Source organism: Chiloscyllium plagiosum, unplaced genomic scaffold (assembly GCF_037043375.1).
Source record: "Chiloscyllium plagiosum isolate Xiang-an unplaced genomic scaffold, Cpla_swu_hap1 HiC_scaffold_51, whole genome shotgun sequence".
NCBI lineage: Eukaryota > Metazoa > Chordata > Chondrichthyes > Orectolobiformes > Hemiscylliidae > Chiloscyllium > Chiloscyllium plagiosum.
In genome coordinates this window covers 31,610,188-31,627,238 of record NW_028270189.1, presented here as the reverse complement: position 1 = coordinate 31,627,238, position 17,051 = coordinate 31,610,188, and the positions used below count along the sequence as shown (strand labels likewise).

General features: G+C 44.3%; 1 long non-coding RNA gene across 1 annotated transcript in view; it reads right to left on the bottom strand.

Annotated features, from left to right (window-relative positions):
• The window catches only part of LOC148135133 (uncharacterized), a 46,170-nt gene extending 33,125 nt beyond the window's left edge, over positions 1-13,045 (bottom strand). The window contains exon 1 of the long non-coding RNA XR_015755556.1: positions 12,922-13,045. This is a non-coding gene — a long non-coding RNA (uncharacterized LOC148135133). The remainder of the gene's footprint in view (positions 1-12,921) is intronic.
• Between the last annotated feature and the right edge of the window lie 4,006 nt (positions 13,046-17,051).

Genomic DNA, 17,051 nt, shown 5'->3' with positions numbered 1-17,051 from the left:
GTAACATGGTCGATGTTGGTCAGGGTGTAGATACATTCACATGATTCCAGGATGTTGTACATTTAACAACAGTTGTGGGATCTGGAGAATATCACAGTGACAGGGAGGATGGTATGGACTGGAGAATGTTGCAGGGAAAGGGAGGCTGGCATGGACTGGAGAATGTTGCAACCACATGGACGATGATACACACAGGGGAATGTTGCAGGGAGAGGGAGGAAGTTGTGGAATGGATAAAGGTTGAAGGAGAGATGATTTTATCTTCTGGAAGGAGTGTCAGACAGAGTGAGTGGTGTGCATGCTGCAAGATACGACAGGGATAGGGAAGCTTGTAGAGATTGGAGGAGAGTGTCATGGAGAGGCTTGTGAGAGACCAGGTTCACTTATGAACATAGGATGTGTGACAGTGAGCAGAGCCTTTTGCAGATATAAACAAGGATACAATGGCCACAAAGCAGTCTCACGTATACATAGATATATAGGAACTGAAGGAATTGAAGAGATGACACAGACTGGGAGTGTTGTTTGCAGTGGAGGAGATTAACCTGATAGGGACAGTTTTAGAGACAACAAAGTTAGGAAATAATGCGGGGTGCAATGGTGAGAGCAGGTTTCAACAATTCGGAGGATATCGACCAGAAGTAGCTTTAACAGATAGTGATGGCTGTCAGGTCTGATGGGGGCTGCACAGTAAAGTGAATTGTAATGGCTGGAAACATTTACACAGATGGGGAGAGTATTAGTGATCGGCAGAATTCACAAAAAACGGGCCTGCAGGACACGACAGAAATCTGAAGCGTTGTATCAACTTGATCGCATACACAGGCAGAAATCTTGTGGGGGTTGGAGCAGTTCAACATGATAGGGAGGGGCATGGAGACTGGAGATGTTGCAGAAAGATTACTATGTTTAATGCTTTAGAACTCTACATAAGTCTGTCCTGGTTCCTTCTTTATGTTTTTGAACCGCTGTCGATACGCTTAGACGATAAGACCCAGGAGTGGAAGTAAGGGCATTCGGCCCATCGAGTCCACTCCAAATTCAATCATGGCTGATGGGCATTTCAACTCCACTTACCCGCATTCTCTCCGTAGCCCTTAATTCCTTGTGACATCAAGAATTTATCAATCTCTGCCTTGAAGACATTTAGCGTCCCGGCCTCCACTGCACTCTGTGGCAATGAATTCCACAGGCCCACCACTCTCTGGCTGAAGAAATATCTCCGCGTTTTTGTTTTGAATTTACCCCCTCTAATTCTAAGGCTGTGCCCACGGATCCTAGTCTCCTCGACGAACGGAAACAATTTCCTAACGTCCAGCCTTTCCAAGCCATGTATTATCTTGTAAGTTTCTATTAGATCTCCCCTTCATCTTCTAAACTCCAATGAATACAATCCCAGGATCCTCAGCCGTTCCTCATATGTTAGACCTACCATTCCAGGGATCATCCGTGTGTATCTCCTCTGGACACGCTCCAGTGCCAGTATGTCCTTCCCGAGGTGTGGCGCCGAAAACTGGACACAGTACTCCAAATGGGGCCTAACCAGAGCTTTTATATTCCAACCCTCTTGAGATAAATGACAACATTGCATTCGCTTTCTTAATCACAGACTCAACCTACATGTTTACATTTAGAGAATCCTCGACTAGCACTCCCAGATCCCTTTGTACTTTGGCTTCATGAATTTTCTCACCGTTAAGAAAGTAGTCTATGCTTGTATTCTTTTTTCCAAAGTGCAAGACCTCGCATTCGCTCCATTTCCTGGACCACCCTTCCAAACCGTTCAGATCCTTCTGCAGCCTCCCCACTTCCTCAGTACTACCTGCCTGTCCACCTAACTTTGTATCATCGGCAAACTTTGCTAGAATGTCCATAGTCCCTTCATCCAGATCATTAATATATAATGTGAACAGCAGCGGCCACAACACTGGCTGCCATTCAGAAAAAAGAACTTTTTATCCCAACTCTCTGCCTTCTGTCAGACAGCCAATCCTAAATCCATACCAGTAGCTCACCTCGAACACCATAGGCCCTCACCTTACTCAGCAGCCTCCCGTGTGGCACGTACTCAAAAGCCTTTTGGAAGTCTAGATAGACCACATCCACTGGGTTTCCCTGGTCTAACCTACTTGTCACCTCTTCAAAGAACTTCAACGGGTTTGTCAGGCATGACCTCCCCTTACTAAATCCATGTTGACTTGTTATAATCAGACCTTGCTCTTCCAAGAATTTAAAAACCTCATTCTTAATGATGGATTCTAGAATTTTACCAACAACCGAGGTTAGGCTAATTGGCCTATAATTTTCCATCTTTTGTCTTGAATCCTTTCTTGAACAAGGGGATTACAGCAGCGATCTTCCAATCACCTGGGACTTTCCCTGACTCCAGTGACTTTTGAAAGATCTCAACCAGCGCCTCCACTATTTCCTCAGCCACCTCCCTCAGAACTCTAGGATGTAGCCCATCGGGGCCAGGAGATTTATCAATTTTAGACCTTTTAGCTTTTCTAGCACTTTCTCTTTTTTAATGGCACTAATAGTACTTCTGGTACTAATCCACAAGCACTTAAAATAGCCTGTTTGACATGCTCATAACCTCCTGACCACTCATGAAACAGCACTGCAAATACCTTACTGGCTCTGCCTAACAGTTTAGACTGAACTAGCTTTACCCACAAGACCTCAGGCCACTCCATCTGTCTCTCCAATTTTTCAAATGAAGTACAGAGCTCCTTGAAAGTAGAGTCACAGGTAGATAGGATAGCAAAGGCGGCACTTGGTATGCATTCCTTTATTATTCAGAGTATTGAGTACAGGAGTTGGGAGGTCATGTTGCGGCTGTACAGGACATTGGTTAGGCCAACTTTGGAATACCGTGTGTAATTCTGTTCTTCTTCCTATCGGAAGGATGTTATGAAACTTGAAAGGGTTCAGAAAAGATTTACAAGGATGTTGACAGGGTTGGAGGATCTGAGCTATAGGGAGAGGCTGAACAGGCTGGGGCTGTTTTCCCTGGAGCATCAGAGGTTGAGGGGTGACCTTATAGAGGTTTACAAAATTATGAGGGGCATGGATAGGATAAATAAGCAAAGTCTTTTCACTGGATTTGGGGAGTCCAGAACTAGAAGGCATAGGTTTAGGGTGAGAGGGGAAAGATATAAAAGAGACCTTAGGGGCAACGTTTTCACACAGAGGGTGGTACATGTTTGGAATGAGCTACCAGAGGAAGTGGTGGAGACTAGCACAATTGCAACATTTAAAAGGCATCTGGAAGGGTACATGAATAGAAAGTATTTGGAGGGATATGGGCTGGGTGCTGGTTGGTGCGACTGGACTGGCATGGACGTGTTGAACCGAAGGGTTTGTTTCTATGCTGTACATCTCTATGATTCTCTGACGCTAATTGCCGAAGTTTCAAATCACTGCAGGCAGTCAGACACCGAGATAGAATTGTAAGGTCTTTTGGAGGTTCCACAGTTCGGGAGGATTGCAGGGGCTTGATGTTGTACATGGAAGTAGGGTTACAGGGACTGAAGCTGGAAACAGAGATAGAGAGAAGTGCAGGGGATTAGAGAGATATGGAGGCTAGTGGTCTCTGGTGGAAGTTCCAGGTAGAGGGATGGTTTTTGGAACTGTTGGACCTTGAAGATATAGGTAGATTTGGAGGGGCTGGGGAGATTTACAGAGGCATGGAGAAATGTAGTGACTGGAGCATACGGAGATGGTGAGGGCTGTAGGAGATGGAATAAGTTGGATGGACTGTGGAAAATTGGAAGGGTTCACGCAGACAAGGAGGATTGTAGCAGAGTGAGGAGTCTAAAGAGGTAGGGAGGGTGGAGCATTCTCAGTAATGATAGGTTTGGAGCACTGTCCAGACTGGGGGAGGTTTCAGAATGATGAAGGGGTCGAGCAAAGGAAGTGGTCGTAAACATTATAGGAACATATACCTGTCACTTCGGTGCTGTGCCACTGCGGGTCATCAGGAGGACAGTTGTCCTCATTAAAATGTACAGATCCTCAGGGGAATGGACAGGGTGGATGCTGAAAGGATGCCCACTTCCCCTTATGGGAGAGAGACAAACAAGCAGACTCTGTTTGACAAAGGTGGAGAAGGGGGAGTTGTCTTTTTCTTCCAATGGCCCAAACCTCCTTCAGATTTGTTCCCACACAGCTCAAAGGTATGCAGTGCGATAACAAAGAGCAAGGTCATTTGGGACTGCAGGAGGTACGAGACCAAGGCCAGGTTGGAGGGACTGGAGGCAGTGAGAGAGAAGGAAGATGTTCAACAGCTGGAAGGGTTTCCAGGGAGTGGACACTGTCAGGACTGGGAATCATGACACGCTCATTCATGAGAGGGAGATGACGATATGACACAAGGTCAAACACAGCAGGAGGATCCCAAGCTCCATACCTGTCATTTATTTATGGAGTTGCTCTCGCCCAGTCTGTGCCCAGCCACATAAACAGAGTCAAGATTAGAGTGGTGCTGGAAAAGCACAGCAGGTCAGGCAGCATCTGAGGAGCGGGAAAATTGAAATTGGGCAAAACGTCGATTTTCCCGCTCCTCAGATGCTGCCTGACCTGCTGTGCTTTTCCAGCACCACTTATTCGAGACTATGATCTCCAGCATCTGCAATTCTCACTTTTGCGACATACAAACAGCATGAGGTTTCCCAGCTGTTGGTGCTCAGGGCCCAGTACACTCACCCTTGAACCTGTCAGTGAGGTATTTACACAGTTATACATTCTCCAGAAACACTGTGTCCTAGCCGACATAAATGGTACATTGACACTCTACCAAGCACAGATTATCTGCACTCAGATTCCCTGGTGATACAACCCTCTGAGTGATTGTCTGCAGAGAACGACAGCATCCACGAATCCCCATTGCATGGGTCAGGGTCAATGACAAAAGTTTCATTCTTTTAAAAATCACAACTCCTCAATTCCTGCATTTCACAAAACTGCCATTTAAAAATATTAAAATAAAGAACATTCTAAATGAAGGCTTTGATTAAGTGAGCTGTGGTCAGTCATGTAGATCTGGAGGTTACCACAATGCACAGACAGTGTTTTCTATCAGAGCAGCACCGGGTCAGTGTCAGGCGAACAAAAGGTGGAACATAAATATTCAATGGTTCACAACCTTGTGCAAATTCAGCCAAAATGGACAACGCTAACAATAATGGGTAAGAAAGGCATTACAGAGAAAGCATTTGGCATCAGATCATGAAGTAGAGTCAGTCTGAATGTAAATTCTGGCTACTACTTGCCAAGGACACAAGCAGCAGAACAGTTTTATGCACCAAGCAGCATTTCATGGCTCTTCACTGCAATCAATAGGAATTCATTGGAATTTTTAATAAAGGCATGGTGAACATTTATTGAAACGTCAATATTCACAAAATCTGGGACAATCACACTGACAACAGTAATATTGGAAGAGGAGGTCAGAGAATTATTTTCAGTGTTTCTTAAAATAACACATTGTGCAACTGGCGAGGGACGTAACTGTCTCAGAGCGACTGTTGTGTGATAAAACTTAGTGAATGAGTAATGTCACCTGGAGAGATCCTCTGGGAAATTGTGATAAAGTGCAGATTAAAGAAATATAAAGTTTTAAAGTGAATCACAGAAAGGACAACTAGAAACAAAAATAGGCAATTACATGGGTTTGAGAGGAGAACTGACCAAGGTAAACACGCTAAACAGACTGAAATACGTGTCTGGAAATGAACAGTGAAAACATTTGAAGGAACAGTGTAAAACACTCAACAAAAGGACATTCCACTGAAACAGACAAAAACTCAGCAAGAAATCCCCACCAGTCCCTCACTCAGAACAAAATGGATCATATTAGATTATTAGGCTGAGAAGATCACCACAAAGTACTTAAAATCCTGAAGTGAGAGAGAGTTTTAGAGTAAGGTTTAAAGGGATTGCAATGGGTCTGCTAGCAGGAGGAGGGCAATGGGAAGGGGAACCGTTGTCAGGGTTTATTGACACGATACGAACAGGGAGAGATGAAGGTGCTGGAGGTGGTGAGAGTGTGACAGAGAATGGTCAGGTTCTGAACGCTGTTACAAAGCCAGTAAGAATTGCTACAGCTGGAGGGGTTTGCAGAGGTAGGGAGGGACATGTGTATTTTTATTTATTCATTGATGGGATGTGGGTGTCACTGCCTGAACCAGCGTTCTTTGACCCCATGCTAATTACCCAGATTGCTGGGGCCCTGGTGGATATATTTAATACTTTGCTGGCCACAGGTGAAGTGCTGAATGACTGGAGGATCGCGAATGTGGTTCCTTTGTTCAAGAAGGACAGCAGTGATAGGCCAGGTAATTACTGAGCAGATAGTCTGACAGCAGGGGGAGGGACGTTATTGGGAACAATTGTGAGGATGAATAAACACTTGCAAAGGTAAGGATCAACTCGGTTTATTCATCACGGATTTGGCAGAGGGAGATACTGTCTGAGGAATTCAGTTCAGTTTTTTTGAAATGATGCTTAAGTATATTGATGAAGGCAGTGCAGATCATGTGGTTTACACGGACTTGAATAAGTCCTTTGACAAGATGCAAAATGGAAGGCTGGTCCAAAAGTACTGGGTTCCAAGGCAAGTTGGCAAATTGGATGCAAAATTGGTGGATAGAGTACTTTCACCACTGGGTGTACCACAGGGATCTTGGCAGGAACCATTGAACATTAATACCTCCTGCTTTCACATTCAAGTTATCATTAGTCGGTTTGCAGATGACATGAAAGGTGAGGGTGTTGTTCACAGTGAGGGGGATGGTCTCCGTCTGCAGTCCAATGTCGATCGGATGATAATCTAAGCAGAGTTTAGTTCTGATTGAAGTGAGGTAATACTCTGTGGGAGGTACGATACGAGAAGAACAGACATAATAAACGGTAGGTCCTTGCGGGGTACTGAGGAATACAGGGACCTTAGTGGACAAATCCATGGATCCCTGAAGGTGCCAGCACAGGGAGACAGGGTGGGAAAGGCACCTCAACTGGGAGCAGGAGAGGGCCCCACATCCTGGTGGGGTGAATTGCTAGAGATGCTTCAGAGGATATAACCTGTCTGGCAGGGTGTTGGATTTTAAATAAACATAAGGCCAAAAAGAAGATTGAGGCTGGTGCACAAGTTAAAGACAGCAATTTCAGCAGACAAGGCAGGCAAGAACATAGCAGGGAATAGGGGAAAACTGATGATTAAACTGCATTTATTTCAATGAAAGGGGCCTGACAGCTAAGGAAGATTAACTCAAGGCATGGATTGGAACATGGGACTGGGATATTATAGTTATTACAGAAACACAGCTGAGGGAGGGGCAGGACTGGCAGCTCATTGTTTCAAGGTAGAGATGCTACAGGAAGGGGAGGTAAGAGGGGACGTGTGGTGGTGGGTTTTGATTTAATGAATCATCACAGCAGTACTTAGAGAGGATATTCCTGTGGGATCGCCCAGTGAAGCTGTGTTAGTGGAACTGAGAAATAAGAATGGGTCATCACTCTGATACGATCGGACTGCTGACCCCAAAAATCTGTGGCAGACTGAGGAACAAATATGTCGGGACATCTTAAATATCAACCATAATAATAGGGCTGTTATGGTAGGGTTTTTGAATTTTCCAAACCTAGACTGGGACTGCCAGTGTTCAGCGTTTGCAAGGGAGGAATTTGGTAATTGTGTACCAGAAAACTCCCAATCAATATGTAAATGGCCTGAAAAGAGAAAGGGGCAAAACCTGACCTCCACTTGGGAATCAAGGGAGGGAAAGGGACTGAGATGTGAGTGGGAAAGCGTTTTCCCAAAGTGACCACAGTTCTAGTAGTTTGAAAACAGCTTTGGAAAAGGACAGGCCTGGTCCACAAGTGCAAGTTATAAAATGGGGCCTGACCAATCTTGATCGTATTAGCCAGGAACTTTCAAAATGTGATTGGGGAAGGGAATTATTTACAGGGAAAGGGAAGTTTGGCAAGTGAGAATATTTTAAAAGTGAGATAAACTGATCGATCAGCGCCAGCATGTTCCTGTTTGTGTGCAGGTCATTGCTGACAGCATTCGGAAACACTGGCTGTCTATTGAGGGTCTGGTCAAGGAAAAGGGGGCACATGTCAGGTATAGCCAGCTGCATCAAGGGAATCCCTGAGGGTATACAGGGGCTGTAGGAATACACTTTGGGTGGAAAACAGGAATGGAGAAGGAAAGGGGAATCCAAAAGTGATTGTATCAGTATATTAAGAGTGCATAAGTAACTCAGGACAAAATAGTGTCCATTAAAGATCAATGAGGCCATCGATGTGAGGAACTGCAGGATATTTGCTCAGATCCTAAACAATATTTTCACTCCAGAACTTACTGTGGAGAAAGACTGGGGAACTCAGGGAACAAGAGTTAGACCACAATTGGAGTTCTCTGCAATTCCAGTCTCTCTGCTACAGGAAGGATGTTGTGAAACTTGAAAGGGCTCAGAAAAGATTAACAAGATATTGCCCGGGTTGTTGCTGAATAAGCTGGGGTAACTGTCACTGGAGAATCGGAGACTGAGAGATGACCTTACAGAGGTTTATATGAACATGAGGGGCATGGATAGGGTAAGCATTCAAGGCCTTCTCCCAGAAGTTGGGGAGTCCAAAACGAGAGGGCATAGGTTTAAGGTTAGAGGTGAATGGTTTACAGAGGGACTGAAGGGACAGCTTCTTCACACACATGGTGATGTGTGTATGGAATGAACTGAGAGAGAAAGTAATGGCGACTGATACAATTACAACATTTAAAAGGTATCCGGATGGGCATCTGAATAGTAAGGGTGGGCGGCATGGTGGCACAGTGGTTAGCACTGCTGCCTCAGCGCCAGAAATCCGGGTTCAATTCCCACCTCAGGCGACTGACTGTGTGAAGTTTGCACGTTCTCCCCGTGTCTGCGTGGGTTTCCTCCGGGTGCTCCAGTTTCCTCCCACAGTCCAAAGTTGTGCACGTCAGGTGAATTGACCATGCTAAATTGCCCGTAGTGTTAGGTAAAGGGGTAAATGTACGGGAATGGGTGGGTTACGCTTCCGCGAGTCGGTGTGGACTTGTTGGGCCAAAGGGCCTGTTTCCACACTGTAAGTAATCTAATCTAATCTGTAAGTAATCTAATCTAAAAGGGTGTAGACGTATATGGGCCAAATGCTGGAAAAGGGAATGGATTTAATTAGATCTTCTGGTGAGCCTGGACGAATTGGGGACCGAAGGGTCTGTTTCTATGCTTTATATCTCTATGACTTGAAAACAGCACATGTTATAAAACAGGTGGTGCTGGAGGTTTTAAAACTCAAAGCTATGGCAAGTCCCAGAACCTGATTAAGTGTATCACAGGACACTGTGGGATGTTTGGGAAGAAATTGTGGAGCCCCTAGCAAAGGTATGTGTACTACTGAGAGCCATGTGTGATGGGCTGGCAGGCTGGAGGGTGGCATCATGGACAGTGAAGGAGGTTTTCTGAGATTACAAAGGGATCTTGATGAAGTGAGTGAATGGGCTGAAAAACTAGAGATGGAATTCAATCTGAATAAATACGAGGTAATGCACTTGGTAAAACAAACAAGGGTAGAGCTTATACAATTAATGTTAAGGCTTCGGTTAGTGTTTTAGAGCAGAGGGACCTCCGGGTTCAGGTACATAATTCTTGAAGTTTGCTTCAAAGGATGGATAAGACAGTGTTTTGCATGCCTGACTATTGCTCAGTCCATTGAGTGGAGGATTTGGGACGTCATGTTGAGATTGCACAGACATTTGTGAGGCCTGTTCTGCAATACTCTGTCCAGTTCTGGTCGCCCAGTTATAGGGAGGATATTATTAAGCTGCAGGGCGTTCAGAAGAGATTTACCAGGATATTGCTGGGTATGGAAGGCTTGCGTTCTGAAAAATGGCTGGATAGGCTGAGTCTTTTTTCACTGGAGCCTGGAGGTTGAGACATGCTATAAAGGTTTATGGGAAAAAATAAGGTATATAGATCAATTTAATGGTAGTTGCCTTTTCCTCAGGATTGGGGAATCTCAAGAGGAGGGGCCACATTTTTAAGGTGAGAGGAGAGAAATGTTCAAAAAAAAGATACGGGGCAATTTGCTACACAGAGGGTGGTTTGAGTGTGGAATGAACTTCCTGAGAAAGGGGTTGATGTGGGTACAATTACAACATTTAAAAGATATTTGGATAAACAGGTGAATAGGGAAGGGTTGGAGTGATGTGGGCCAGCAACAGACAGCTGGGAAGAGTTTAGTTTTAGATTATAGTGGGTATCAACTGAAGGGTCAGTTTCCATGCTGCATGGCTCTATGACAAGAATATGGTTTTATTCCATTATTGAAGAAAGGATCAGGGCTGGGCCCACTGATGTGTATCATCTTCATAAATAATTTGATGGAAAATATAGGAGTGATTGTGCGAAAGTTTGTTGATGATCAAATTAATGGTGTCGTGGGCAGTAAGTACGGTTATCAAAGGGGATCGTGACCAACTGGGTCAGTGCACCAAGGAATGAAAGATGGAGTTTAATCCAGGTGTTGGATTTTGTTAAGACAAACCATGGAGGACTAACACAGTTAATGGAAGGGCTCTGGCCAGGGTTGTCGAACAGAGAGAGAGAGAGAGCGAGAGCGAGAGCGAGAGAGACAGACAGAAATCCAGAAATTGACTATAAACAAAAATAATAAGTAACCACAGCTGCTTCTCATTCTTAAAGATAACAGTGATGGATCCCCACCATGCAAATCAAGTTGAGCAGGTTCTAAAAACATCTGTCATTTGCTGGATGAAGACCATGTTATATGGAGTAAAGTTGCAGTTGACTGTGGATTAGACTACCTCCCAGAAATAGATGAGTTCAAATTCCTTGTGGGAAAGACAGTTGAAAGATGTGTGGCACACAGTAATAAACAGCCAATTTGCAAAGCTTTTTTTACAAATCGTATTCATCCATAATTTGCTTGTTACTTCCTGTTTAATTCAAGGTAATCCTAAATAGAGTCATAGAGTCATACAGCACGGAAACAGACCCTTCGGTCCAACCGTTCGATGCCGAACAGAATCCTGAACTAAACTAGTCCCACTGCCTGATCCTGGTCTAAGTCCCTCCAAACATTTCCTATTCATGTATTTATCCAAATGTCTTTTAAACATCATAGTTATGCCCTCATCTACAACTTTCTCAGGAAGTTCATTCCACAAGTGAACATTGGTTCATGTCTTTTCAAACGTTCCCTCTTCTCACCTTAAAAATACACCCGTGTCTTAAAATTCCCCATTTTATGGAAAGACAACCACCATCAACTCTATCTATACCTCTGATTATTTTACAAACTTCCATCAGGTCACTTCTCAACCTCCTCTGTTCCAGCGAAATAAGTCCCAGCCTATCCAGCTTTTCTTTATAATTCACACCTTCCTGATAAATCACTTCTGAACCCTCTCCAGCTCAATAACCCTTCCTATAAATGGGCGACCAGAACTGAATACAGTTTTCCAGGAAAAGCCTCACCAATGTCCTGTACAACCTTCACCTAACATCCTAACTCCGATACGTAACTGGAGTTTCGGACTGATACTATTTTGACTTTGCCTGGTTGACTCTTACGTTCTAAACTGTGAAAGCTTGTGGCTTTTTATTTCAGCAAATAATTGGGATTACCAATTTTCTTTACTTTAAAACAAAAAAAATATGGTTTCTAATAAGTTTGCAATAGGAGAATCAGAGATCTAGACAGCATACATATATATGTTCTAACAAATCTTGAGTAAAATTTAAGATCAAAAAAATTCTACTTTTCCAGTAGTCATATGATGTGGAGAAGCAATTCCAATGAAAGCAATTAACAGTTTGAAACAACAAAATGACTGAGAAATAAATTGAAGGGTTTTGATCAGGGGGTGCAAGTTATATTGTTCCTTGGAAGCGGCATCACGGGTGGACAGGGTGGGGAAAACGACATTTGGCACATTTGCCGACATTGGCCAGCACTTTGTTACATACGTTGGAGACATTTGTAACATTGTCCTCAATATTTCCCTTGGGCAGAGGAGGCCACGGGGTGACCCTAAGAATGGTGAATAACCAAGGGTAGGTGAGTCCAAAACTAGAGGGTATAAACAGGAGGTGAGAGAGCAAGGATTTAAAGAGGGAGCTGAGGGGGAACATTATCCACAGAGGATGGTGCATAGACAGAACAGACTGCCTCAGGCACATGGGAGAAACAAGAACAATTACAGCATGGAAAAGACATTTGGGGAGGTATATTGAGAGGAGAAGGTTTGAAGAGATAAGGGCCAAATGCAGGCAAATGAGACTCGTTCAGTTTAGGTAACATGGGCAGGTTCTGTTTCCGTTCTGTATCACTCTGTATCCAGTTAAAGAGGATTACAGTACCGAAATAAGGCATGTTGTAGACACTGAAGCAAGTCACAGCAATAGGGATGGTAGTCTGGAATGCAGTACATTCCGACTATGTGGAGGGACTATCGGGAATGGAGCAAGTTACCGGGACAATTACTGTCATAGGAGTTAAAAATGACTGAAGACACTGGTGCACAAGCCATGCCACAGATACAGTGTTGCAGAGTAATGAATCTTAGTACAGTTTTGGAGGGAGAACACAGAACAGAAAGATCCCAGGCAGCATTCCCAACCTCTCGTCAGAGGCCTACTCTCCCCTTTGTTGTACTGATGCTCACTAAGACAGCGCAGGCCTGGATTGATAACTATGATCTCCCGATGCTGTCTCAGTGCAACATAAGTTAAAGTAGACGTGGTGATTGAGCCTGGGGTGTGTCTATACTGTGCTCCCCATCCAGCACTGTATCTATGTCATGTCTTGATGGCCAATGTTTGGAGCCCTCTCATTGCTCCCTGCTCTGTGCACTATGAGTGATCTTACCTCACTGCAGGATTTATTGAAGGCTCGAGAACCCCCTGCCCTTTGTCTCTCTGGCTGACCAACCATCTTCAATGAGGTGATGGATGAGACACACAGCAGTTGGGAAGTCTATTGAATCAGCAACTTCCTGAGTACCTACAGGAGACAGAGAGATAGACAGAATGGGAAATTAGACTGATGCAGTGAGGGTTACACAAGGAGAATGGAAATGAGCCCCACAGATATCTGGAAAATCCCAAACTCCATCCCTGGCCTGTGCTGTTGCGTCTCTCTGGAGTGGAGAATTCTGTTGGCTCAGGATCTGGAGTAACTTGAAGAGTGAGAGACGCTGACAGAGGCAGCAATTAGACCCACACAGTGAGGGATACCATATGGAGAGAGACTAAGTGATATCACTGGAGTGCTGGAAGACTTCAGGATCACACAATCATGTTGGAAGAATGGGTTTAGCTTCATGGGTCAGTGCTCAGGGATGAGCAACCAGTGAGCAGGTGAAGTGATGGCCTAGTAACATTATTGTTAGGGCATTTGTCCAAAACCTCAGCTAATGTTCAGGGGAGGCAGGTTTGATTCCCATCATAAGGTATGGTGTAATTTAAAATCAATAATTTTAAAAATAGCAATTAACAATCCATAAACAAATATGAAACCATTGCTGATGTAAAAAAATCACAATCCCTTAGGTTAGATTCCATACAATGTGGAAACAGGCCTTTCGACCCAACCAGTCCACGCCATCCCTCCAAAGAGTAACCCACTCAGACCCATCTCCCTCGACCTAATACACCTAACATTATGGGCAATTTAGCATGGCCAATTCGCCTGACCTGCACGTCTTTGGACTGTGGGAGGAAACCGGAGCATCCAGAGGTAATTCACGCAGACACGGGGACAATGTGCAAACTCCACACAGTCGCCCGCGGCTGGAATCGAACCTAGGACCCTTGTGCTGTGATGCAGGAGTGCTAATCACTGAGCCACCGTGCTGCCCACTTGTCTGATCACCACGAGGTCCGCATGACATACCCACAGCAAAGTGTTTGCCTCTCAATTGCCCTCTGAAATGGCCAAGCAAGCTACTCAGTTCATGGGCAGCTAGGGCTGGGCAATAAAGGCTGGTCAGCCAGAGACACCCACATCCCCTACCTGATTTATAAGAAAATCCAATAGGATGGTCCCACTGCAACACTGCTGGGACCAGTGTCCTGGCCAATCATGTCAGTAGGTTTAAGGACAGGGCTTTAAACTGACAGAGAGGATGCAGGGGCAGGGTCCAGGTGAAAGGAGCTTTCCAAATCCAAAGAGAAAAGGTGAAGCATCGGAACAGTATGGGAATGTGGCTGAAGGCAATCAGAAAGGAACAGGATGGGACAGCGATTAACTAAAACTGTACATCAGTGAACAGGTTTGTGACAGGAAATTGTGGGAAAGAGTAAATTATGTTTTATTTTGAATGGACGAAGTCTTATCAATAAGGCAGATGGATTTGTGACACTGAGATAAAAGAGGTTTAGACACCAGAGAGATATGGTTACAGGGTGAACAAAAGGTGGACATAAATATTCAATGGATCACAACCTTGCGGAAACTCAGGCAAAATGGGTAACACTAAGAAAGGCATCACAGAGAAAGCATTTGGTCTCAGATCATGAAGTAGAGTCAGTCTGAATGTAAATACTGGCTACTACTTGCCAAGGACACAAGGAGCAGAACAGTTTTAGCCACCGAACAGCATTCCATTGCTCATCACTGCAATAAACAGGAACTCATTGGAATTTTTTAACAAAGGCATTGTGATAATTTTGGAAAACTTCAATATTTGTATAATCTGGGACAATCACACGGACAACATTGATATTGGAAGAGGAGTTTGGTTAATTTTTTTTCAGTGTTTCTTTGAAAAACACATTGTGCAACTGTTAAGGGATGTAACTATTGCAGAGGGACCGTGTAATGAAACTTAGTGAATGAGTAATGTCACCTGCAGAGATCCTTCGGGAAATTGTGATAAAGTGCAGTTCAAAGAAATATAAAGTTTTAAAGTGAATCACAGAAAGGACAAGCTACAACTAGAAACAAAAATAGCCAATGACATGAGTTTGAGAGAACTGACCAAGGTAAACAGGCTAAACAGACTGAAATATGTGACTGTAAATGAACAGTGGAAAACATTTGAAGGAGCTGTGTAAAATACTCAACAAAAGGACAATCAATTGAAACAGTAAAAACCTCAGCAAGGAATTCACACTGATCCCTCACTCAGGACAAAAGAGATCATACTAGATTATAAGTTCACCAAAGAATACTTAAAATCCTGAAGTGAGTGTGTTTTTTAGGAATAAATGTTAATGCATTGCAATGGGTCTGCTCGCAGGAGGAGGGCTGTGGGAAGGGGAGCCACGGTCAGGGTTCATTGACACGATAGGAACAGGGAGAGGTGAAGGTGCTGGAGGTGGTGAGAGTGTTACAGAGAGTGGTCAGGGTGTTACAAAGCCAGGACGGATTGCTGCAGCTGGAGGGGTTTGCAGAGGTAGGGAGGGACATAGGTATTTTTATATATTCATTCATGGGATGTGGGTGTCACTGCCTGGAACAACGTTCTTTGACCCCTCTGCTAATTACTGAGAGGGTAGCTCAGAGTCAGCCATATTGCTGTGGGTCTGGAGTCACATGTCGGCCAGACCAGGTTAGAATATTTGATGTCCTTCCCTAAAGGAGGTTAGTGAACTAGATGAGTTCTTCCTACTGATCAACAATATTATAATGGTGGCCCCACCAATGTCTTTTACAGCCACAACATCACATCCCAACTCTGACTCTTAATGCTCTACCCAATGAAGGTAACCATCCCAAAGGCCTGCTTCACCAGCCTGTCTACCTGTGACACCACATTCAAAGAACTGTGCACCTACACCCCTGGGTCACTGACTGACGACACTACCCAGGGCCCGAACATTAACTGTACAAGTCCCACCCTGGTTTGTTTCACCAAAATGGAACACTTCATATTTATCTAATTAAACTCCATCTGCTATTCTTCAGCCCACTACCCCAGCAGGACTATTCATCCTGTTGTATAATAGATAACCTTCTTCACTGTCCACTTTACCACCAATGTCAGTGTCATTCAAAAAAACTTACTTACCAGGAAACCAATATTCCCATCCAACCCATTTATCCAAATAACAAACAACAGTGGGCCCACTACACCGCTGGTCACATGCCTCCAGTCAGAAAAACAACATGTCTCCCATCACCCTCCGTTTCCTTCCATCAGGCCAATTTTGTATCCAGTTCCCTCGTTCCTCCTGAATGCCATATCCTTTTTGCAATGATCTGAGCTTATTACCCAGTTTACCAGACAGAAGCAAGAACACAGAACAGTCCAGCCCAAGACCCTTCGGCCATGATTTCATGACAACCTTTTGTCCAACTGTAAGATCAAACTAACCGACATACCCTTCACTTTACTATTATCCATGAGTCTATCCAAGAGTCTATTAAATGTTTCGAAAGTATCTAATTTTACGACCACCATTGGCAGTGCATTCCAACCACCTACCATTCTCTATGGTCTTATCCATCCTCCAATCACCTTAAAATTATGCCGCCTTGTAATAGCCATTTATTCCATAGGAGGAAAAGTCTCTGACTATTCACTCACTCTGTGCCCCGCATCACCTTGTTCACGGAACAGGAGAATCGACGTTTCGGGCATAAGACCTTCTTCAGGATTCCTGAAGAAGGGCTTATGCCCGAAACGTCGATTCTCCTGTTCCCTGGATGCTGCCTGACCTGCTGCGCTGTTCTAGCAACACATTTTCAGCTCTGATCTCCAGCATCTGCGGACCTCACTTTCTCCATCACCTTGTTCACCTCTATCAGTTCGCCCCACCCCCTTCTTCACTCCCATGAGACAAGCCTTAGCTCCCTCAAACTTTCTTAGTAAGAACTGCCCTCCATTCCAGGCAGCATTCTGGTACATCTCCTGTGTACACTCTCTAAAACTTGCACACCCTTCCTGTAAACAGGGGACCAGAACTGAACACAATATTCCAAGTGTGGTCTCACCAGGACGCTATAAAGATGCAGTAAAACCTTACGGCTCTTAAAATCAATCCCCTTCTAAG